The sequence below is a fragment of the Colletes latitarsis genome, chromosome 10, assembly GCF_051014445.1.
Source record: "Colletes latitarsis isolate SP2378_abdomen chromosome 10, iyColLati1, whole genome shotgun sequence".
Classification (NCBI taxonomy): Eukaryota; Metazoa; Arthropoda; class Insecta; order Hymenoptera; family Colletidae; genus Colletes; species Colletes latitarsis.
The window spans coordinates 10,757,103-10,782,866 of record NC_135143.1 but is presented as its reverse complement, the minus strand read 5'-3'; the positions used below and the strand labels follow the sequence as shown (position 1 = coordinate 10,782,866).

The window sequence follows — 25,764 nt, the reverse complement described above, 5'->3', positions numbered from 1 at the left end:
TTCCTTCCCTTCGTTGCATAATTTAACGATAACTTGTATTTCCTATCAGGTCTGGACACTTCTAAAATAATTGTGAAATTAATTATTCGAATTTTCGAAATTGCGTCTTGGCGAAGATTGTGTTCAGTGAAAGTGGATTATTTCAAGCAATTATTTTTTATTTTTATTTCAAATAAAATTTACCCAACTCTGTCTCCTATTAGTAATTTAGCAATCATAATCATTCCCACAACTTCTTATTATTTAGAGAACTCTTAAAAAACGTGCTACTATAAAGTCTTGAAGTATCTTTATACGTTTGAAATTATGATTATGTCGTTCTTCGAAACCCACTGCCGCAGTGCCTATTTCCCGGATCGCGAGGAAGATAAAACGAACGAATTAAGAGAGAGAAATCGCACGTTCAATACTTTGACAAAAATTGCAAAGAATGTGTATAAGGTACACCTTCTTCATCTCTCGTGTGTACTCGGGAAATTGAAAACCCGAATGTTTCTCGTGGCTTCTTTCTCTTGGATTTGTTCTCGCGAATTCTTCCGTTATCTGCTGCTGTTTCAAACTGCATCAAATTTCTACGAGAAACTTCCACGTTACACTCAGGGGAACTCGAAGCATGAGATATGGACTAAAGTGATATTCGGGGTTATCTCGTATCGCCCGCATTATTGTTTGTTTTGAAAATTTTGCCAAAAGGGACAATATTAGAACGGTGCAAATAAAAAATTTCAGAAACACTCAAACATTTTATACATAGAAAGACTATGCTCTGAACGCGGGTTAAAAAATGCAATTTAACTTGTGCTGTTATTCGTCGTGTTTTTCTCGATCGAGGATTAACACAATTATTTTATTTTCTCTTCAAAAGTAGTGGCTTTAAGGAGATTGCAAACTCATAGAATATAATTCGTGTGATAAGTAATCAAATTGAATTTTTGCGTAATTTTGCAAGTTGCTTACCAATCGAAGATGCCGTTTAGAGCTATTAATCACTCGTATCAGTTCCTTTCGATGGAGTTTCTTCAAATACCGATCGCTCATTCTTTACGCTGTCGTCTTTGCTTGCGCAAACCTTGTCTCGCGATTTGTCTCGTTGCTAATACTCCGATGAAAAATGTTCGACCGGGCATTATGAAAAATATTATGAACGGAATGAGTACGTATTATCGATAGAATATTCCACTCGTCGCGATCGGGCAGACAACCGCTACGCGGAATAAAATAGAATAAATCCAAAGGCAGATTACAGCTTTCATCAGCGATGTTTCTTGAATGCGGTAAATTACCTTTGATGTCTACGAATCAATTGCTATTTGAATACTTAGGCTTTGTGCGGTCCGTCGAGGAAATATTTAATAAAATCCGTGGAGAAGTTCAATTCAACGAAGCTTCGAAGCGTTTTTAATGGCACTCCGTCACGATTTATACGAGCACTCGATATTTATGAAGCAGTCATAAATTTCCATAGCTACGAGAGATGATTTAAATGCGAACCATTGTTAGTGTCATTTACTTCTTGTACGTTCTAGGATTGTATAAACAATCGAATAATACCCTCCGCGGTCCGTTCATTTTAATATCCGTTAATCGTTCCGTTTGTATTAATGTTCGGTATTCATAAGTAATCGTGTTCCTCGATTTACCTTCTTTATACAGAGTGCTCTTAAAGTATTTGGTTAAACTTAACCAGTATATTACACGAATGAAAAGTTTTCGTTGAATGTTTATCGAAGAATGCCACGCGAGTTTATAATGCACAAACATACAGACAAACAAAAATTCTAAAAATACTTTATAAATATCGAAATCTGAAGCCACTGTGCTAGCTTTTCTGGTTAATTTTTGACGTTAGAAAGGAATATGGAACTTCTAATTGTTTTTATTTCGATCAACTATAACTATTCTATGGATTTTAATTATTCGTTCTATGTTTGTTTCAGGTGACAAACGAACGTGTGGAAGCTACGTGCGAAAATTAGACCGATTCATGATTCTGGTGAGCGTTTAAAATGGAGCACTTACATAAATTATTTTATTTTAAGAATAGTACACTGTCGTCTATATATACCCTATTAAAAGCTGGCCTCAATTAAAATATCACTAGTTTCATTCTTCATTACGCAATATGCGACGTATCTCCTGCGGATTGATCATGATTTTTGGCAAAAATTATGACTGTCGACGGCGCAAATAACGCTCTAAAATAAGGAGAACGATAGCATTAAAAATAATGGACGTTCGATACATTTGGCGCTATTCAAAAGTAAATATTTCGGAATATATGGCCGTCATAAAGAATGATTTTCATTTTTTTTTTTCATGCATTTAATAAGTCATGAAAGCACATATGTCGCTCGCGATCATCCGATATAATTTGTTTCCCTGCAAAAAGCGCATTCCCCGTCGCCGGAATTTCCGTATTTATCACACTCGTATTTTCGATGACAAATTTACCTCTATAATTAATGCAAATTTATTAATGCACGAATTATACCGAATCCCTCCAAAAAAGCCACTTTAATCAGATTATTCCCGGCCCGAAAAAAAAGAGCAGTGAATATTGAAGTAGTACCTGAGCGGATTAAATTGAATTGTATTTTAAATTCATTTCATAATGAGCGCTGGTAAAGCGATCGCAGGAAGAGCTGACGAACTTAATTTTCCGCTTCTTTCTCATCCCCTTAAGCAGTTAAAAATGAATTCTCGCGTCATTTAATGGCCGCTGAAAGCGCGGTTTATTTAGTTTCGAAACTTAACCAGATTGCGTCGTCGGAAAAGACCCAAGATTATTTTCTGTAAAGTACAACGCAGTTGCGACACCCGCTAGCACTGTTGCCTCGAATATCTATTTATTTCCCGTATCGAAGCATTTCTTGCTGTACTAGGAATTTCAGTCGTATAAAACTCCGTTTTCCTCGCGTTTCGTTTGACGCCTTGGAAACGCGAACGTCTTATACGATGAGATTTGTAGTCCAATTAGAGAAAATACTCGAACAAAAATAAAAAACTAAAGTTATGTAATATATATCTGTATGTACTATCTGGTTTTTTGCAGTAATGAACGAATTACATTGTTGTAGAAATACTTGGAAGAAAGGCTGGCGCGCTGGTTTATCTCATAAATAATTAATACGCGCTTTCCGTATAATTTAAAATTTTAACACGCGTTCGAACTAAATTATATAAAAGACAACACCTGCAAGGTCTAATCTGGTAACACGAAGGAAACGCTAGCCATTCGTTATTATACCGACTCGCCAAACGCCCATCGGACAAATTGCACGAAACTTGCAGAAATTAATATAAAAGAAGAAAATGTTACGTCGAGTTTCCGTGGTACACGGACAGAGTGATTGAAATAATTAACGACTTCCATGGCTTCGTTCTTACCATCAGTTAGCCCACAATCTTGTTTCCCAACGAACTTTAATTTTCTCTGCTCGAAGCGCGCCGAGTGGTTTGAATTAAAGCATCGGAGTAAACGCAGTTCCGACGCATTAAATTATGGAAGAGCTGTCTTTTCCTATCTAATTTTCCCTTCGCCGCGAGTTAAGCTGACGCTAGAAATTAAGCCCGTCTCTATAAATTCATTGGAAGGTAATTCCACTTACAGTTAACATAATTCTTGGATTTTCCCCCGCGAAGTGAGATCCGAACAATCGTCTTTGGTTAGCCTTTGAAGGGAGGGTCACTGTCTTTCCCGGGGATCAGAGTTGGTTTACTTTAAGTCACCGAAGGAGGAAGAGTTCTTCGTCCGAGGTACGCGGTCCTTTGTGATTAACTTAGCAAATTAGATATTAAAATCAACTGGCCCGGACTTGATCGCCGGTTAGCTCGCGCTTCTGTTACGATTTCTTCCAGCGACGGAATTAAGCAAATCAAGTTGTAACGTTCAAATTCAATGAAAGAACTTCTCTGATTTTTTTGCCTACGAATGATCCACGGTTCGAAAAATAATAGCAATAATTAGCAACGGAATCTTACCTACGATTTAATAATATTACTTCTGCGTGCGATAAAACCCTATTCAAACAATTTCAAACTTGAAAAGAAATCAATTAGTTCCCTTGGGCTGTTTCCCTAAATAACGCTTAACAGAAATTTCAAGAATCTTGATCCGTAATTATCGAACCGCGTCGAAAACGCTCTGATGCTTTTCAGCCGCGTTAGGAAACAAATCCACAAAAGAATGTTGTCTTTTAGTTTAAATATCAATTGGTTTGCGTGAACGTTGAATGAAGGTGGATTAAACGAACCGAGAAATCAGGTGAAAGGTTGAAATACAAATGGATGGATCTGAGAACAGCCGAGAAGCTGAAAGAGTCGGTGCGATTGCTCGTGTTCCATGAAAGAACGCGAAACAGTTTATTCTCGGCCTGCGCGTATTTTCTTTGGATCGAGGAGGAGCTACGTTCTCCAGAGAATGTATTATTTTTCATTGGAACGCAGATCGATAATGTTCGTCTCGGTTGTATACCCTTCTGTGCGAGATACTCGTCGCATGAACATTGTGATACAACGCGTTGGGACTGATTGTCCTTCGTTCGACTGAAAAGCCTTTGTCGCTGCAATCTCTTTACACGAATGCAAGCTTCCGGAGATACGGAATCTTAGACACGGTAAATAAGAAAATAAACGAGAAATCGACGGTCGCGTAATTTTCGGTTGCGTTCGATTTATTTAAAATTATCAAATTGTAAATTAAAATTTACCACTGTTTTCGAAAGGTGACAAATTATTCGTGAAATAAAAAGCAAAGACGAGCGAACTTCGAAACATCGTAATCGATAAATCCACCCAATTAGAAACCAGTTTTGACAATGTATAACTCGAACTTTGGATGGACGAAATTTTTCAAGCAAACTGTTGTTGAATTTCTTCGTCATTCTTTAAAACAGGCGACAATTGGCTTTCTTGGGTAAACCTGCGATTTATTGGCAGAACGTGATGTCCTGTTTTACTTTTAATGGCTTAAAGTCAGTTTCGTATTATTAAATATTTGCAGGAATTTGCTTTTATAAGCTCCTTGATAATTTTAACGTTGAGGAATTTCTGCAGGTTTTTCTGAACTTCTGAATTGCGTTTGCACAAAGAGCTTACATTCTTGGGAGTATATACCTTTTAAACATTCTACGAATCTGTAAGCTTCTTCTTGCAGTTTTATCATAAATGAAATTCGTTATTGGAAATGTCTTCTCACGCGAATATATTGTCTTATTTGTTTGATTCTGCAGGATAATTAAATCGTTTGTATATCAAAGAGGATCCAAGCAACGAGTCGAAACGTTTAACGGAAATATTAATTATTTTATATAGTCATTTCCTGTAATCCATTCGATGCCAAGGTTTGAATGTTTATGTCCGCTAGTCGTGTTTCTTGACCGTTGATTATTTATACTGATAATATACAGAAGCCTAATAGTCGATTATTTATGCTAATAATATATGCTGAACGCCTACGGGCGTTTAACGCACAGACCGAACAGATTGACTGAGCATTAATAAGCTCCCGACAACACCCAACGGGTTAAACGAGTTAATAATAACTCATCTTGAAACGATTATGTCTCCACTATACGTGTGTTCTCTAGGATTCATCATATTAAAAGGTTCGACTACTAATTCTTGTACAGGAAAAACTAAAATTTCGTGTTAAATTAAGAGTTCAAAAACAGTGACTTTGTCGAGGGTACTTCTTGCCCAGAGTCTACTTTCTTTATTGTAAGAAATAGGTCTTTTTAGATTTTTTTATGACTTTCCAGAGTGAACAATTCGTGTCCTCATCGGGTGAAAGGTCAGATAGATAAGAGCAACATTTTTCGTTGTGGGTGATTTCTGATAAGTCGCTTTATCTCCTTGGTGGCTGCGTTTAATCTTCTTTTATTGATTTGTGTCCCTTGACTCTGCCAAATATACTTCAACTTACGTTTCAGTTAAACGCGTCTACGTGTCGTGACGAAGTAGAAAACAGTAAATTGTAGAGAACACTAATACATGTATATCACACTGAAAATCAAACATCTCGTTGAGATAGGTACTGTTTTGGGTTGAAAGCCAGTGGTCGAGTATCCTAACCGATGTCACGGATTAAAAGTTCGATGGAAAACAATCGATCGAAACGCGAAGGCGGGGAGCCCCGTAAAAGGAAAAACGGTAGGATGTTCCGCTACGGAAAGAAATCCGGTGCCGTGATTACTGGCAGGCACAATCGAGGAACTGGAATCACGCTTGAACACGGCAGGACCGTTCTTTCTAATCCGCGACGAGACAAGAACCGGTCGATAAACGCGCTATATATGTATAAGACCTCGAGTGCACTGACGAGATGAGAAAGCCGAAAGGGTCGAAGGGAAAAGGGCGAAATCTGCAGTCGCTTGGCCTATTTAACCCTTTCAATTAAACTTTTTCACGTTCCGTCTACGTACGCGTGGAATTTCGAAAGTCACGGATACGTCATCCGTTAAGTTTCTATGAAAATACGTTCAAGAAATCGTCTATAAAGTTATGACAAAGCAGACTTAAAACTGTTCTCCAAACTGGTGGTTTCCGGAACCCAAGGAGGCCGTAGATAAATATTTGACATTACGATAGTAGATTCAGTGATTAAGATTCCACGTGAAAACTAACTAATTTTCAAATGATATTGGTTTTCGTTCGTAACATTTATTTAATCATTTTATCAAGCGATAGAGGTAGAAGTTTTAGTTTTAAGAAGTAACTTTTGTTTGGAAAACTTTTTTTCTATCATCTATAGTTTCCAAGTTACAAGAAAATTAAGCATACAGTGATTTTTGACAGAAAAGAAAAAATGTTTGGTGCATATCTATAAATTTTTTAATTTCCAATTTTTCTATAATTTTGTAGATTTCTTCTTTGAAATTGTTTCTAAGAATATATTATACCCGGTTACATCGTGAATAAAAAATAGATTCTGCAGTTTCGCTGCGAACGTTCTGCGTAAACGCACAAGTGTTACGCGGTTAAAGAAATAACTACGATTAACCGATTACGAAATCACAGTTTGCGAATCGCGATTGGAGATATAACCACGCGTATCCAAAGTACAGCGCCGATGATTACTTCAAGGTGTTTGCAATGCGTGATACCATGTAATTTCGTGCTCGCGATTCAAACGTTCCAAGACCCCGCTCATTATCGCATCAAACGTACGCGTTTCGAGGTTTATACGAGCGTCAGAAAATTATCAAAGCAAGAAGGGGGTCGTATTTCTTCCAGACGAAATGCGTTTGTTTCGATCGGTTCTAGCTTGGCCGGGAATTAAAGGGACGGAACAATGAAAGGAACAAAAAGTATCATTTCTCGAGCGTTATTCCAATTCCTCGAGTGCGTCTGGTAATCACTGCACCGGATTCCTCTCCGTAGATTTCTTTCTGTCGCGGAACATCCAAGAGGAAGATACCACTCCTTTCTTTTATATTTCTCTTGCTATCGCGTTACATTCAATCGCTTTGTCTCGTCGAGTTTACAGTCCCTTTAAGCTGATACTCGAGTAACAATATACTTGCGCGACCGTTTCTCGGCTTCGACGAATAAAATAAAGGACGCTTACGAATTCGAAAACTTCAAACGTGGAAAATTGACACGCCTCGCAGGAGAATTGTGTGACAACGCGCACGTCAAATCTAAACGCGCCCAGAGAGAAAAGCGGCGACAAAAAAGTTAGCTTCCGTTACGTTCCAATTTTCCGTTTCCGGCTATTAAAGAGAATTGTACTACAAACTATTTCCTAGAAATTGATTTCAACAGTCAATCCACGACTAGTATGGTACCATAATTGGTACTATTGAAAAGTGAGAAATATAAGAAAAACAAACGATGGACTTTTTCGAAAACGTTAATATTATTCGTTACGAAAAAGGTTATAGAAAGCAGGATGGATCGTGCTTTTCTCGGTTAAGAGCTAAACTTTTACCGATAGAATTAACTACTTTTGACCAACGTTGATTGAATTTTAGTCTAAAGATTGCGCACAAGGGTAATTACTCCTTATTCCTTGATAAAAGAAAGCTACTAGGACCGTTTCACTCGTAACGAACGATGCGTGCGTAATAATACTGTTAATTTGGTTCCCGTTTTTGAAGATTCGAGCGTTATGGAATGCGTCGGTGGACGCCAAATTCTAGGAGCTCGGCGGAATTGGGACGGCATCAAGGAAAAGGGAAAACGTTCGAGCAAAAAAATGTTCCACCGGCTGAAACAACGGCGGTGGCCGGCGTAATGCTCGAAATCGCAGAAACTGCCGGCGATTACATAATCATAGCCTAGTAAACACGTACAACGAGAACGAATCGTTACGTGCATGGCTGCTGGCTCGTCTCTCCGCTTGGTAGATGCAGTGTCTGCGGACGAAAAATCCGACATGGTACTCGTGGACGTTCTAATGCCGTACCGTGGTCGGCGAGCTGAGAGGGTTTCATCGTAGGCTATCCACGCTCGTGGGAATCAGGGCTTTTTATCGGGCATAGTCTGCTCCCCCTCGTTCCCTGTTTCTCCTTTCGCCCTCCCTTCCACCACTCCCCCCCACTCCGCGTAACTCTCCCATTTCTCACCTCTTTCTCCTACGCGCGTTCATCCCCTCCGCCAGTTCTCTTTTCATCTATCCCCCCCCCCTCCCCCTTCCATTCTTTCTCCGAGCCTGGCTTTATACGCGATACAGACTTTCTGCAACATTATGTGGGTACACAGTGTCCTATCTAACGACCCTTATCCAATTCTCGCGTTTTCCAAAATGTTTTTTTGAAACCCTTCCCTTTGGCCTGTCCTTCCATTTTTACTCCGTTCGTTTATCTCGTTGCTTTTGCCCCCGCCAGTCTGTACGGTCCACCATAGTTCTGTACATTTTTGGTTCTACGCGTGCCTTTGTCTGTTTTCTCTTTGCTTTCGGTTTAGAAAATTGCGGACGTGTACGAACGCGTTATTCGGATTTAATTTAAAATTTATTTAATTAAAATATTTAAAATTCGACGATTACAAAGGACTTAATTTGATTAAAGGAAACAAAAACCGTATTCTCAACTTTCGAAGATAGTTATTTAAGATTTTCTATTTCCTCTCGACTAGGAACATAGTTGTTTAAAAATTAATTGAGAAATTAATTCAGTACAGAAGCTTTTCTTACCGCTAATTAATTCAGCTGTGAAAAGTTTAATAGGGCAGGGACAGTTTGATCATCCTTCGTTTTTAAGTAGACTCTACTGTTGCAAATTTGCTTGATAATTGGTTTGTGATTTCCTCTCACAGCGATATCGAATAAATACGTCAAAATTATTATAATACTAAGGATAATATAAGGAGTTAATGCAAGGCAGAATTTTTATAAACACAGCCTCGATTATTCCACAAGAACCTCGTTTATTGCATTGCATTAACATCGAGAAGGGCTCGTCACTTGTCAACGAATAAACTTGGAAGTGGAAGGAACCAGTAGTGACCATAAACAGTGAAGATGTGTCACTGAGATTCCTTCTTAGACTGTTTACCTCCATAATTGCACGAATCTCGATTCTTGCATTTTCAGCTGCAATTATCGAGATTCTGCTACATGACAAAGATCCAGTGCGTACCAAAGAGACATCTGACGAATAGATTGAAGCAGAAACGAATTCTCTTCAATTCAAACTTCGAATTTTGAAATATTTCAAATGCTCGGATAGCTCAACTCCGCTCGGGACACCCCGTATGCAGTGGCTGTTCATGGTCTTCCTCTTTCTCCTTCGCAACCGCCACTTTAGAGTCTAAAGTTTAGATCCGTCGGTCTCCCTCCTCCAGCCTCCGTCCCACTCTTTCTCTGTCGGTGCGGTTCGTTCCTTTCCTTCGCAACTACCGTCGTCATCGGTATTAGTTTCAGTTCGGAACTGACTAACTCCTCCGCAGGGAAAATCTGAGCAGGCACGACTCGTCTCGACTTAGTTTCATCCGAGTTGACTCGTGCCTCGCCTCTCCCGTTGCACTTTCCGAAGTATGATTACGATACCAACGGAATCTGTTTATCGCTGAAAAACCGCTAAGCCGCGCGTTCACGTGAAATTGAACGTCAAGTGGGTACTTCGCGGGTGCGTCGTATCCGCGGAACGGGAAACTTTCGTGCCCGAGAAATTTCTTCCCGCTCCCCGGGTCGTTTCCTTTTGTCAGCGTGCCCTGTGTCTCTCTCTCTCTCTTGTTGGTTTCGAGGCTGCTCGAAACATTTTTATAACCGTAACGACTCGGGCTGCCAACAGTGGGAAACCTTTATGCCGAGTTCAAGGAAATTTGTCATTTATGAAAGCACCGGGGGGCACGAAAATAACGTGAAAGACCAACCGTCTGTCGTAAAGAGGCTTCTCCAATCGAAAGGTTTCTTTACGCCGGCTCAGGATTTGCTCTGCTATTGACTTTTAAAGAAGGGATAGAAGCGATTCTTTTAATTGCGACTCGGTAACGAGGCTTCGCTGGATTCGTCCCCATTCGATTCAACGCTGTTCCGCAATTCCTCTATGCAGAGTACGTTTTCAATCTCATACACACGGTTCTCTATCTCTGTTAATTTATGCTTCGTTCCGCGACCATCGAACCGGCGAAAATTGCTCAATTTTCTACGGAGCGCGATTTGTGAGGAATTTACCAGCGACACGATTATTTTTCATTCGGGACCAAACTTATCTTTAAATTTATTATTATTGTTGTCGAAGTTAAAACCGAACCATATTACAAGACTCGCCTTGATTTTTCGGTGAAGACTCTGCGAGAACCGTTTGAAAGAATAAAAGTTTGGAGTAGGAAAATTGAACCGTCGTATGATTTGGACAGACCTTAAAAGTTGTTCACGCAGTACAAGACTTCCCTTCCGCTCGTCTTAGCTTGTAAACGTTTTTTTCTCATGCCTCGCCCGAAACCACGGCTGACCAAGACACGCCGGAGACGGCATCAGTTCTTAATTAAAATGCAACCGTCGTACAAATATCGTCGAGCATCCTTTCCTTACGAAACAAAGATGGTCAGATAGAACGCTTCACTCGGAACGTTGAACTTGAAGGAAGAAATGATCGTACGGCTGATTTCAGGTAGTTGTTGGCATGACCATAGGCCTCGAAGGGAAAACCGAGGTTATCATGACTGGCATGACAAATAACGATCACAAAATTCTTTCCTTTATGCGGGGAACACGCTTCGTTTCATCTTTTCGACGATCTCGACGTCTAGGATGATAATGAAACGAGCAAACAAAAAACAAAGAATCATTGGTAACAAAAAATATTGGAATACACAAAATTATAAACACATTTGCGACATTTCGTACGCCCCAAATAAGTAACTAAGTTATCTCTCTCCCTCCTTCAATTATGAAAATGAAATTTTAGCGAACTAATGACGCACACAACGGTTTTCCCGAAATAGCCATTAACTTCGAAATGCGTCATTTTCGAAAAATCCTCGTTACGATTCTCCGCCATAATCCGAATTCAATCAAGAACAGCGCACTAGATTAAATCCAGCAAATACGGTTACGAACTCGTGCGTGGCGATTAGCGCGTTCAGAATTCGTTTGCTTTACGGAAATCGTATTTCCCCGGTCTCGTCGGCCGAGAGATTGCTTTCGAAAATCAATAGGACTCGAATAGTCCCGTCAGAAATGGATTCGACGAATTTGACAGTCGTGCCCCGTAGCTAATTTGCACGCGTCGATAAAAATCGAAAGTCGAGGTTCGTGAAAAAGAACTTTAATCGTTTCTTGACGCACGCGTTCAGCGCCGTAACTAAAATTTGTCACGCCACGGTGAATTTGCACGCTCGTATTTTGCGCACGCAACAACTTACACGATCGTTTAGCACGGTGATTAGAATTCATTGAAAAACTTCGGTCCCGCAGCGGAGAAAAGTTGTTGAATCGCTTTGAATCGCGAGCAAAGGGCGCGGAAGATAAACGCGCGAGGTTCGTCGAAGCTACTTAAAAAACGAGGTTTCGAAATCGCCGTGTCTCGCCCCTGAGATACCGATATCGAGTGTCTTCGAGTGACTCAGCTCTTTCGATCCCCTTGCTTTTGGCAAAATCGATCGTTCTATTTCGGCAGAGAGGATTAAAGGGGTGGAACGATCGTAAAGGAATACCGTGAACGCGTCGGTGCTCGACCTCCAGATTCTTTTGCGCCTCCGTTGCCGGCGATAACAATGATCAAGCGATACGCAAGAAGCCCTTCGTGTAAACGGTACACACAGGAAGGAAGGGAAAACCAGGCGTGGAAGGGCGTCGCGTGAACTTACCGCCTATCGAAAATCGACTGGATAAGTACTGGGTTCGCGTACAGGGTGTCCCGTAATACGTAAGACACCTTTGGAGGATGAATTTTCTGGTTGAAAACAATAAACTAAATTTACATAAATAAATTACTCAAATTCCAGATCGAAGTGTCAAAACAGGCAAATACGACATGGACACGGAAAAATTTCGAACTTCGACTGTGTATAGTCGTGGTAAAACAACACGAGATTATTGAACAAACAAAGTCCTCGCACTCTGATTAATGATTAATGCATTTATATGTGCTAATTTGTTGCATAGTACTGTCACAGTCATAGTTAATGTCAGCCATTAATCCTTTCAGACCTGACGGTAATATATGCAAATATGATGTTTGAAAGTCAATAATTTTCTGATGTACAATAAGCATGTGTACGTGCATAGTTATGAAACTATGGTCTTTCAAATACCAGGAATTAAATTTAAAAATTAATATTAAAAGTCTTCAAAGTCCAATTGCATATGCAACGACAATAATTCAAATAATTATCGCCGATCGAAGAAATAACGTCGAGGAATCGGGACATATTTGAGTGGGAAGAGAGCTCAACATCCTGTTTTAATATATTTCCGGAAGTTTACGGCTATCGAATCGCACGAGCCTGTGGTTTCCCGATTTTCCCGTAACTTTCGTACCGCCATCGTCGTTGTCATCGTTATAATACCCTTTTCTTTGCATTTTATTCCCTTTTTAACAGCACTCCGACGGGAAATGATGTCGCCGCAATTTTCCCCCCGGCCGATCTTCGTCTTTTTGGCCCTCGTAACTGGTCGAAGATAAGTGTTTCTACTTCACCGGCGAATCGTGTCGCCAAGGCTCAATTAGGACGTTTGTTTTTGCCACCGTAAACTGTCGTAGAAAAGTACCATGTCCTTCTAAAGTCTGCTGGAACTAATGCAGCGTCGTCTAGGACGAGTGAAACAGTTTCTTTGCCCGGGTTTTTTTCCCCCCAGAGAGAATTCCACATTGACCATCGGTAGAGAAGAACCAACGTTTTAGTTTTGGACTTGTTGGAACCACTTTACGTCGTACGCGATTGTAAAGATAATTATTGCGAACACCGTTCTAATTAAATCAATTTTAGCGTACATCGTTGAAACGTGTACAATATTCGAACATAGTAGCAACGAGAATAGCTCACAGATTTACTCAAACGATTCCAGCAGATGGTTCTAGGCCCTCGGTAAATACAGTGTTTCTTGGAATCAACCTGACATACATACAAATTATGCAAGGAGAACTAATAATAAGTACGGGTATAAATAGGTAGAAAATGTTTGCGTTGTGTACTTGTAACTGGCGTGTACACTAGAGATTGATTATATAATTACTATAGTGAAATAATGTAATTAGTATAAAATTAAAAGAATTTCAGAAGTCGATGAAACAAGTATGTAAAATATTATAGACAATTGATTAGAATATTGATTATGTGTGAAAGTACAGAACTAGTTATTCGGGTCTAACTAACAAATATATGCTTTAAATTATGTGTTTTTTTAACCCAGTCGATTATCGGAAGTTTCGACAGTGTTACATCAGCAAATTCTCGAATGTACAGGGACCGTGGACCGAAGGCGATGACCGCGAGACACCATTTCGACACCAAAAATAAGTTATACGCTAAATTGAAATAATGTAGCTGGAATAATGTTTCAAAAGCCTCGGTACAAACGGAACAAATTTTTATTTGTATAAAATCTCATTAGCCATAACTAAATAACGACGTGTCATTTGTTTCTCAAACTCAGTCCTAGTATCAACTAGAATCTCATATGGGGAATATCGTAATTAGTAAAAATATGAACTATCTCACGAAATATTGATCTTTTGAACATGGTACCCTAATGATTTTTTACGCAGAATGATTTAGGGAATCGACTCGAGTAAATAAAAATATAAAATTTCATTCAGAAATGTCTGCAATTTAAAGTAACATAAAAATAGATACTATTATACCATTCAACTTTTCCCACTACAGTTTTTTCTATCTGTTACCTAATTTGAAATATAACTCGTCCCAATTACGTGATTTCCCCAGTATATTATGATGTAATAAGTCACCAAAACATCATATATTACAGGCAGTAAAACCAATACAGAATACAACGCTAAAGATTATCACTGAAACCGCATTACTCTATACGTACATAAAATTCTGTTTGAATGGGACAAAAATGGAATAAAGAAGGAAGCTTTCTAGTCTAAAATATGCAACAAACATTACCATCGCTCTTAACGACCCAAAGCAACATATTCACCAAAGAGTATTCGCATTATTCTACATTAAAATTACTAATTATTTTAAAATAAATATATACAGGCTGGTCCACGTAACTTGCGCAGCTCGATAACTTTCAAAGTATGCGTTGCACGAAAAAATTTTGTATACAAAAGTTGCATGGTTTAAAAAGGTACATTATGTAGTGCATTTATTTTTTTTATAGGTGGAGGCGTATGAAAATATAACATTCTATTTAAAAAAACGAAATTAACCTTCAAATCTCCGAAACACCTCCACCTATAAAAAAAAATAAATGCACTACATAATGTACCCCTTTAAACCATGCAACTTCCGTATACAAAATTTTTTCGCGCAACGCATATTTTGGAAGTTATCGAGCTGCACAAGTTACGTGGACCACCCTGTATACATTTATCTGATTTAGAATAGTCCATAATTAATTACCATATTTTTCGACAATATTAATCGCTCGCAGAGTCCGCTACATCAAAAATTACTGAGAAACAAGACGTGCACTATTCGAGACGACCAAGTTCCACGACTTTGCATCGTAAAAAAAACGTGAACTCAACTTTAATAGGTAACTATACTTATTTGAACCGACTAGGTAGATCAAGAAAAGGTCGCGAAACAAATTTAATCGTTAAGGACGACATTAGGTTGTTTCTTCTGCGACTTAGGGACGAATCGCGCGGATAGTTGGTCGACGTAAAACCTGAAACTTTCTCTTAATAAATACCCGGGGCTACCGGCTTCGAATAGAGTGAAAACTGGCGCGTAGCTGACTGCAAGAAGAGTATAATTTACACCCCGTAGAAAACCTTGAGCACTGCTTAACGCCGCTTCTTTTCTCGTCCTACCCTTTGACCCGGCGGGTTCCATCGTGGGGAATTTATTCGAAACTATCCGGTGAATTATTTTCTCGTCAGTCGGTTTTCATTTAAATTAGAATCAAGTTATGCGAAAAACTTCTCGTCCAGTACCCTCTTCCCCCGCGGGTGGTTTATTTCGTCGCTTTTTTACTTCGCGAGATGCGTGTATACAGTTGGTCGAGGATGTCCCCGTAAGATTTTCCATGGCGCAATTTAAATCCGTTCTCTAACGCCTCGTTTGTCATTGTAAAATTTTCCCAGCGCCCTGGGAAAAGGAAACATTCGCGAATAATACCCCCGCGGGAGGAGCGGCAGCAAAGTAATAAAACGGTGTTCCAGAAGAGTCGGGATGGACGGACCGGAAGCAACCGTGTCTGCGCGATCCTGCTTTTTAAAGATGACGGTTCCATTCGAACGATCGTTCCGCGGAACTTTCGCGGCGAACGCCGACGAGACGACTTTGATATTTTTTTCTTTTTCTCTCTGCGCCTCACTTTCGCCCGAGCGTTTGTAAGTCGAGGCGAAAATGGAAATTCAGCGGGAAAGGAAGGAAGCCGAAGGCTCATGGAGGAGCAGGAATGGGCGATCCCGAGTAGGGGTAGAAACGCCGAGAGATAAGTTCGAATCCACTTTCGGGGTGGGAAGTACTTAAAATTTACACGTCGAGCTCCGTTTTCGTTTTGTCCCGCTGCCCTCTTATCTATTCCGGTCCGCGCATCTGAACGGAAAATAATGGATGCGTTCGCCTGTTACGTTCACGCTTTCGCGTTTTCAGGATAACAGATGGGAGACCGCGCAGAAATACGAAACTCGTTTAACGCTTTGACTGCCACGTCACCCATTTACGACAGGATTTCTATGGAACTAGAAAACCGAATTCTCAAGTCGAGACGATAGGATTTCTGAATTTTAGAAATTTTATGTTGTGTAGTTTACGATGGTGTAAAGTCAAAATTTTAGTCTGGCAGCGAATGTGTTTAAAAACACTTTTAGAATTATTTTCGAGCAACGGTTCTAACTTTTTCCTTGGTAATGTGTTTGGTTATTGCACAAAGGGGTCGGTTGGTGGTTAAAGAAAATGTGAACGGTATTGAGCATATTGCTCACGAAGGTAGAGTACAAAGGTCTGACCCAACACGATTCACTATTTCATCCAGAACTGACCTTTCGTTCTCCCTAGAGTACACCTGGCGTCGGTGATTCGTGACTGTTTGAGGGGCATGTGGCTTAGTTCACCCTATCCCTAATATTTTAATTTTCGACGTGTACAGAAACCAACTTGTGGGAAACAGTAACCGATCGAATTATTTAGTTTTGTTAAAGAGGTTGCCACAACATGATTATTATGTAATTTCATAAATCTCTGGGTGTTTCGTTATAACACCCATTTGCTAGTTTGAATGGGTTCTATATGGTGTATGCCAATGAAACGTGCGTTATCTTGTTCGACCTTGAATATGGAAGTTACATTCTTTGGTTCACTCGATCTTTCACAGATATGGAGAGCAAATAGTCATGTTTTTAACTTCTTAACACGAACGTAGATAAGACGTTAAACATTCCATGCTTTACGAGTTTCACAAGATGTGCAGTAATTTCGAAGTAAAAAGAAAAATACTTTGTTCATTGTTAAACAAAATTGTATAACTTTAAAAATAAAATATATGTAGTAATGAATTATGATAAATACAGCCGTTAAATATCGACTGTAACAGAATAATTTGATACCCGTACGTTTATTAATAACGCTTTTGTACTTGTTTTAGCACCCTGAAGGACTATTTGCTTGGTCTACCATTCCATCCCTTAAGAAACAGACAAGAAATTGGGGTTCGTGGATTCAAGAAAATTAATACTACACAGGTATTATTATAATTTACTAAGTATAGTTAAGTAAATGTTAAATCCAGTTCGAGTAAGTAACTATTAAGTATTTTGGACAACATCTTCAAGAAACTCACTTTTAATGTTTGAAACAGTCCTATTTTTCTTAAAATTCAGAAACGACTGGATCGTTTCATTTAGTTTTATTAAGACGTACTTCGCAAATTGCTCACGATCTTGCAAAAAAGGCAAGACTCACGTTCCATCGTGTAAGTACTATAAGAGTGAGGAGGAAAGAAGAACAACGTAATTGAACGGTCTTCTATTTGCTGAGTGATAATAAATTTTCTCTTCGAAAGTAGCTTAGTTGTCTCTGCTTCGCCGTTTTATTTGCAGCGTCGTACTTTGAGAAAACTATTATTGGTCAACGCTTTCTCATTCGAGTTACGAAGTTTTGGTACCATTCATCTAACTTTCGTAATACAATTTTTGTCAAACAAACGGAGTTAATGGCTTTGCTCTGTTTTAAATCCTCAAATTAAACTCAAACGTTTCGAAGTGTCTGAATCAAATTTTGAAACGATATCATTACGCTAAAATCCTGACGGGAAATTCATAAAATGTGTCGACAATAATTTTGAATTTAAAAATAAAGAATTTCCAGCACCAAACGAGGAAAAAATATTTATCTCCCGTGTGTTAAAATATATCCGACAATGCAATTTCATTCGTGGAGATAATTTAACGTAATGGAATTTATATCATTCAACAATATCTTGAATAGTAATCAAATCAAACTCCCAATGAAATTCAAAATCAATGCGTTACGATATGATCGGGCTAATAACAGTGATCGAACAGTGCTCGCTGATCTTGACGGTTGCTCATGGTAGTGACGGTGCAAATTTAATATAATACATAGTTTTGAGCTCTTCTAGATCCACCATTGATAATACATTCTATTTAACTCTTGATGATATACTATATTCTCCTATGGTGATAGTGTTCCTTAATAAATCCTTTCCTAGTGTTCGTTCTTCGTTAATTGGACTAATTTTAAATGGACAGAACACAGTGTTGAACAAGTTAAAGCTTGAAGCACAGTGATTTATCTATTGCCTCGCAGGACACAGTGTACGTCGACGTTTCCATTAAAATTCATTATTCGATAAACATCCAATGCATTATAGTATTACCGTTAGCAACATCTTCGACTGTAAACTTCCTCGATGACACCGATTTTCGCATCGCGCGGAGACAGTCACCGGTAGCTTCGATGACGAGCAACGTTGATCGTGACAGCGATTCCGATGATGATAGCAGCTGGAACACGTTACTAAGTAGTAGGTGGAAGTAGGCTTGACCTACTTCGATCGCGGCAACAAAGAAAAAAGTCTTCGACAGTTCCCCGGGGTCACGAGCCTCAGACGCGGGGAATTAAAACTTGTTTCTATTGGTTGCCTTAGCGGGCACAGACTGCCAACAGAAGTCACGCATGCCTGCTGCGTGATTCCCCTCGTGTACACGAGCTGCTGCTTGTGTTTCTTGTTCCTTTAAATCTCGTCTGCATTTAATTTTCCTGCCACTCCGCGGATGCATCCCGCCACTCGTCCGGGGATTCTCAATCTTCTAAATGCCTACCCGCGTCCTGGGACCTTATGCAACCGATTGTATTCGAGTTAATTGATCGAACGACTCCATTTTCTATCGACAAAGGTCCAAGAATGGAACCTAAAAAGTTTCATTTACGACTGATAGCATTTTTCGAACGAAGATTCTTTAGCATAATCAAAAATTTAAACGAACGCAATTTAAAAATATATGTAGATTAGTTTCCATGAAATGTCACGAGAACCACGACGCGTTCTCGACTTTAAAAACTTCGAGCCTCTTTTGCAAATTATATGCACGCTAAGCAAAGCTAATTTGTATCTTTGATGTTACTCGCGTTTCAGCGCTCTTAGTTTCAAGTATCTCAACAGTTTGCAAATAAATTGAAACTTGTGTTTGAAGCAAAGAGCCGCCATTCGTTTCTCCGAGAAATTGTGCTGTTCAATGGGTTTCCAGAGCCCAAACTCCGTTTCTAAATCATTCGTTCGACTATGAATCTTACGAAACTTTTACGAAATTTGCACAAATTGTTTATGAAAAAAAAAAAAAAATAGATCGAACCGAGCGAATGCTTACTCTGCATATTTCTTTCCTCCAAGGTAACTGCAGAAGAGTTCGATAAATTATTGAAACAAACCCATCGGGTAACATAGAATATGGAACAAGAGCGTCTCGTCATCCGTTTTTCACGACGTCGCCGGGCAATTAGATTTAGTGCTTCTTATTCGTACTACCTTTTCTTTTGTCTTTCCATTCTGAAGCTCCTCTTTTCTCTCAGATCCTTGTACACGCACGCGGATGGAAAGAATGCTCATGCGACCGAATGAAAGAGCGCACAGTTTCGTTTATTCTCATTGAAACTTTCCAAGCAAATCTCCATTTGTCTCCCCGTGTTCTTTCACCTTTTTACCCCTGCATCGCTCGTACCTTTTTGCACGTAACGATGAATTTCAGTTTGTTACTAAGCTACGAGATCCCTTTAATATTTCGGAACGCAGTTGATCCTATATTCCGCGATGCATACAGAATTTTATCGCTAGCCTTCGAAGCGCAATTTCGAACAAAAGTTGGCGAATACGTGCATTTTCGGATCGTAGAGAAGTCACGGATCAATTCGTTTCCACGGTGCAGCGTAAGCTCGCAATTGAAACTTCGATAATTTTAAAACGGAATAACTTAAAAATTTAATAAATATTCCTCGTGTATTTTAATGGCGTACAATTTGAATTATGCAAATGGCGATAAAGTAAATAATTGAATGCGTTGTTTTCGGTAGAACGCTGTTTATATCTGTCGTAATTACGCATATGTAGGACAGAGCGAGGTTTATTGGTCTCTTCGAGCTTCAGAGAGAACAAGCTACATTCCCAAAGCTTTTTTCGTTTCAAAGATGCCACGGAGGCGTGAAATGGGTGAGAATCCTCACTGCCCGTTTTTAATTTAATTTATGACACACGCCACCGCTGATCTACACGGTATTAAAAGAGGCTGTGGATACTCGACGCTAAATTGTGCTCAGCAACGTGTCAACAACTGCGACAAATCGTTTCGTCGTGGTGACAATTTATAAATTCAATAACGGTTAATTTCGTTAATCAAACGTGGGTTTAAAAAAAAAGTTTAAAAAGTTTCTCAACACAATATAGCTTTACATTACTAAATAGTACGTTCGTCCTAATTCGTCCGAATTAGGAAACGCGATAGCAAAATTTGCATTTGAAGCTTTCCAATGGCGCCTTAGCGTCCGACTAATTCCAGCTTCTTTCCCTTTGGTCGTTTCCGAAAGATCCGAATTTGCTATCGGGCGCAGCTGGTCCTTTGTTAAACGGGTTCAACGTCCTGTTTACGGTTGTTCGCGTTCTACGTGGAAATCTCGGACAGATTAAATGATCGGTGTAATTACGAATGTTTGACCACCGCCTTCCCCCTTTTTGCTCCGCCCAGTATTCTCTTTGGTTTTCGTTTCCAGACTCGGGTCGCCTTTTCACATGGACGAGCACCTCGCGGTGCCCGATTATGGACGGAAGAGGATTAGATAAAGAGACGACAACGAGTCTCGAGGTCATTCCAAACCAATTTCAGCAACGACGAACATTTAAATCGAGGTCTTCGGTATTCGTGCACCTCCGTACGCGTTGCTTTCTATCGCTCAGCCGCTAGTCCCTCTATTCGTTTCCACTTTCTGCTTTCTCCGTGGTTTCCTACCGCTCCGTTCCATTTTCCTTCTCGTCTCGCCTTGTCCCGTTCCTTTCGTTTCTTTCCGTAACCCCGATCTCCTCGGTCTCGTATTCTTCCTCTCCGTTCTGTCACCTCTCGTTTTTTCCCCCCTTCTCTTTCTTCCTCCCCCGACCTGACCCTTTTACTCTCTCTCTTTCTCTTCGTTGTTCGGTTCACGCAAGCACGCATCCACGCATACCAAATGAAAGCCCACTCTATCTTCCTCCATTCGCTGGCACGTTCATAATCGCTCTCGTCATCGCATGATCCCGGCTGCATTACTCCGAAGAAAGGCCGCTTTCACGAATGCTGCCAAACTGCCTGCGGTCGTTACCCTTTATGATGCACAGATTCAACGATTCGGTGTCTATTGATCGCCACCAGGCTTTCGCTGGCTGTCGTTAAAGTTAAACCCAATTTGATGATCCGCTCATTAAAACGATCGGTACGCAGGATTCCCAACGACGTTTGGATAGCATAAAAATAATGATAATTGACCGACGTCGCTTTCGTAACGGCAACTGTTATTTGTATTCCTGATTTGTATTTTTAACCAAACTCGAGATACCGCGTGCTCGATTTTTCATTGTCCGGGAGAAATCTATTCGATGTTCTTGATAACTAGACTGTGGATGTTTACGCATTTATGGGAAATTTTAATTCTCGATAAAACTACAGAATGCACTTAAAGGGCCATTCTATTTCGTAGGCAAGAAAAATACATGTTTCTTTGTGATTTTTTTTCGGGCTATTAAAGAACGATTAACTCCGGGTTTTGTGGATATATTTATTATATATTTAACTATATTTACGAATTTTTGCAACGCGTAATATCTGCGTAGATAATATTTTGCGAACAAGTTATCCGAAATCCAAACACCAAAGATATTCTTAATATAGATTAGTTTGGTTATCGCGTGAATTAGGATCTTTTCAAAAAAAACGAAAGATGGCACAATGGCAGTTATTTTACGAAAAGATACTGAATATTTTCATATATTCGGTTGCTTTTTTGTTAATAAAAGAAAAAGTATTGCACATATATCGCAATTATCCTAGTTCATGCTATAGAGAAACCAGTTCTAAAGATACTCTATAAATTTTATGCTGATATCTTGAATGGTTTTCATGTTATCGTCTACGCAGTGCCGAAAAATGTACTTTCGAGAAAAACAGCTTTAAAGTTTCACGTCCAGTTGTTATGTCTGCGCGTGGTACATTTCAGCAGGCTATAACTTCGTTAGTTTTCCGAATTTCAATTTAATATTTGGTAGATATATTTTCGAGACTACATACTAAAAGAAAACGCAAAAAAAATTCGATTTTTTAAATCCCACAAAGTAGAAAGGCCCCTTAATGTGCAAAAATATAAGAAGGGCGACATATCGTGTGATTATTACAATTATGATTGGCATATAACGAACTAAGAAATTATAGCTAGACGAATATTTTTTCGAAGTATCAGTCATTTGGGTGTACTGTTTTGTATAATTGTATCTATACCTAATCTAACGTACTGACTGCAAAAATTACATGTTTTAAATTGAACGTAATTTTATATGTTCGTCGTTGTTACTACACATGAGAGTATTAGTACGAAAGTAACGTGATATAAAGTGTGCCAATTACGCGAGGTACGACTGGATCAAATCTCGTACCACGTTGTAATACGAAACAGGACAGACTGAAGTTTTTGCTTCTTAAGTTCCATAACGCAATTCACTTTCGTTTGATTACGCTTGTTCCTATCATACGTCGATCTCTTTAAATGCTTACAAAATGATGAGTACAAGAAAGATGTATGTAATTGTATTTCCAAAAATTTCCAGTCCTTTCTTTACTCTCGATACTCAAACGTAATCTTAGATGCTTGTTGCAAATAATTTATATAAATAAAATTCTAATTTTGTCTATAATTGTACGATTTTTAGTTGGACGTTTATAGAGTAGTTTGTTTGTTTTGAGTTATCTCAGTCTACTGAACCGATTTTTCCATATTAATCTGCATATTTCATGACTTTTAATTCGATTATATGCCAGCTTCCTTCTCACTTTTTAAAATCTTTTCATTTCTAAACCGCACTAAGCATAACAAACCGAATTACACTTTTCGATGTTGTGATCTTCAATTATTTTCTAACAACTTATACCGATAAACTCAGTAAACGATCGAAGACTCGAACGCGAATTTAGACCATAGGTTCCCAAAGTAGCTCACCGCGCGACTCATCCCTCATTTTACTAGACCCAGATTGCGCTAATAAAAATCGCGAACCTAATTAAACTGAAACTCGAATCTCCGCTGTGGCATCTCCCAGGCAACAGTTGCGATCTAACGAATCCGTGGGGGAGGCGACCGAGGGACGAGCGGCGATTAATCAATCCTCCAAAACGAGCAACGAAGGCCGTAGTCGAAGCAAGAAAAAATCGACGTTTTCATCGAGACCGCGCGAAAAAGGAAAAAAATCGCGACGAAAAAAGCCCGAAACGGAACGATTGGAAAAGTCGGAGAAAGATGAAGCGATCGATACGAGGCGAGGATTTTGATCGAAAAGCCTGGAGAAATATGAACGGTGCCGGGCCATTAAAGGAACAGACCGACCGTCCAGCGTGTAAAATACTAAAGGTTGATTCCCATTAGCGTTCGAGGGATGCCACATTCGAGCGACTAATGCTCGTGGAACGCGTATAGCTTGACAGCCTACGAATGATTCCTGGGGGAGTGGTCTGAATGAGTAGGGATAAAACCGAGCGATCAAACGTATTGTTGGTCTACCAGAAACAGGAAGTTGACCAGAACAAATCGAATATAATGCATTTCCTGCAGGGCCCAAATCCTTGCTTGCCGATGACAATTTATTTGTCTCGACAAGATAATTGTAGCTTTTGTAGCTTCGCGTGTTCTTTATTGGGATAACGGTTATTATCATTATAAAAAATTGTCCCACAATAAAAGAACGACCGTGACATTTGTATAATAACAGGACCTGTACCATTAGTGGTCATACAACCCCAAACAAATACGGATCCACCATCTCCTTTAACAATTGATTTGGTACACTTTGTATTAAATTCCTCGCCAATACGACGTCTTACATAAATTTTATCGTCAGATCCTCAACGATTGAATTTACTTTCATCGGTAAATACAACTTTGGACCATAGTTCTTCTGTTCAGTTGAGGTGGTCTTTTGCAAATTGAAACCTCGCACGTCGATTCTTTTCAGATATCAATGGTTTGTGCTGTGCCACTCTACCCATTAGATTAAATTCACATAAACGGCGTTGCACAGTTCGAACACTGATTTGATTAACCAGATGTAGCGATATTTCATTATAAGTAACACCAGCGGTATTAAAACGGTCGGCCTCAGAAAGTCGATGTATCAAACGATCTATTCGTCTGTCGATTTTACAGGATTTTATAAGAAGCTTCAAGAGATATACCTAATTGTTGAGAAATATTTCGATACGTTAGTCCTTGTTTTTTAAGAAGCTGTACTTGGCGTCGTTGCTCTGGCGTTATATTTTTACCCAAACTCATGATTAACGTTTCAAATCTAGTATACGCTCCGTCTAATCGCACGGACAAATTAGCAAAAGCTGCTTTCGAGATCAACAAATTCAAAACAAATGATGTAAGCATACATTGTAATAGCGTTCGTATGTGTCCGCAACACGTTCGAAGAGTTAAAACAAAGTGTTATTCACCGTCTATAATAACAAAGTTATGTAAGAGATACAACAGAGAATAATAGTATCTACCTCAACATATAATAAAAATAGAGCGATTTAAGTAACAAAGCTTTTTATAACAAAATAACACCAATGAAAGTTTGTTAGCATGTTCGTAAGTATATGTCTGCCACTGTATTTTCGAGGCCTAAAACTTTACGAAAATGCAGAGGAAACGACCGTCGAGTTTTTAAAGATGTTGAGAGTGGAATAGGTGCTCGATACGTTTAAATGGGTCGCGAATTTGATCAAAGAGATCCGCGGCTGGAAAACCAGCTCGTTGACACGGACATTTGCAATCGGAGATACTCAGGTGTTGCGGACAAGCGGCAGGCCACGGTTGAACAGACTGCTACACGGATGCACGGGCCGACAGAAAGGAGCAAGGCGAAGGAAGAAGACGGTGGTAATGGTGAAACTATCTTGGGGTTATGCTCCGGTCACTGACATCCAGGCGTGACGCTATATTCTCTTCTCCTGGACACCGACTTTGCCCTCTGACAGGCTGCGTCTGCAGATTGTGGGTCTCTCTTTCAGCTCGCGCTCTGGCATCCTCTAGCCTGAGGTACCCGAATTCGGTAACGAGATGTAAAGTAAGAGATCCAATTACCGTGACCGCCCCCATTACCGTACAAGTAATTAATTTTGTAAAAACTAAGAAAGAAACACCTAGCAATTCGATTAATAAACATTCTTTAAATCAACTTTGAGTCTTTCGTTGCCTATGCAAACAAAAACAAAACATCTGTTTGGAAATTATGGAAAATAATATTAGGTGTACGCAAAAATTTTGAGATAGCCATTTTGTACGAAATTAAACTAAACACGCAACAAGTAAAATTGTACGAGAAAGCAAAGTTTGAAGAGAAATTTAAAATCGAAGGACTCGCGGACAGTATTACGGAAATGTTGGAGTTGTATTAACGAAAGAAACACGACGAAAATTTTGAATTGTTTGCTAACATTT

The 25,764-nt window shown here is 39.4% G+C and overlaps 1 long non-coding RNA gene across 1 annotated transcript; it reads left to right on the top strand.

Moving 5' to 3' along the window:
- Positions 1–1,931: 1,931 nt before the first annotated feature.
- Positions 1,932–23,800, top strand: LOC143346319 (uncharacterized). Its single transcript, XR_013080395.1, has 4 exons — positions 1,932–1,993; positions 17,177–17,273; positions 20,815–20,950; positions 23,381–23,800. It is a non-coding gene; the product is annotated as an uncharacterized LOC143346319 (long non-coding RNA).
- Positions 23,801–25,764: the final 1,964 nt, after the last annotated feature.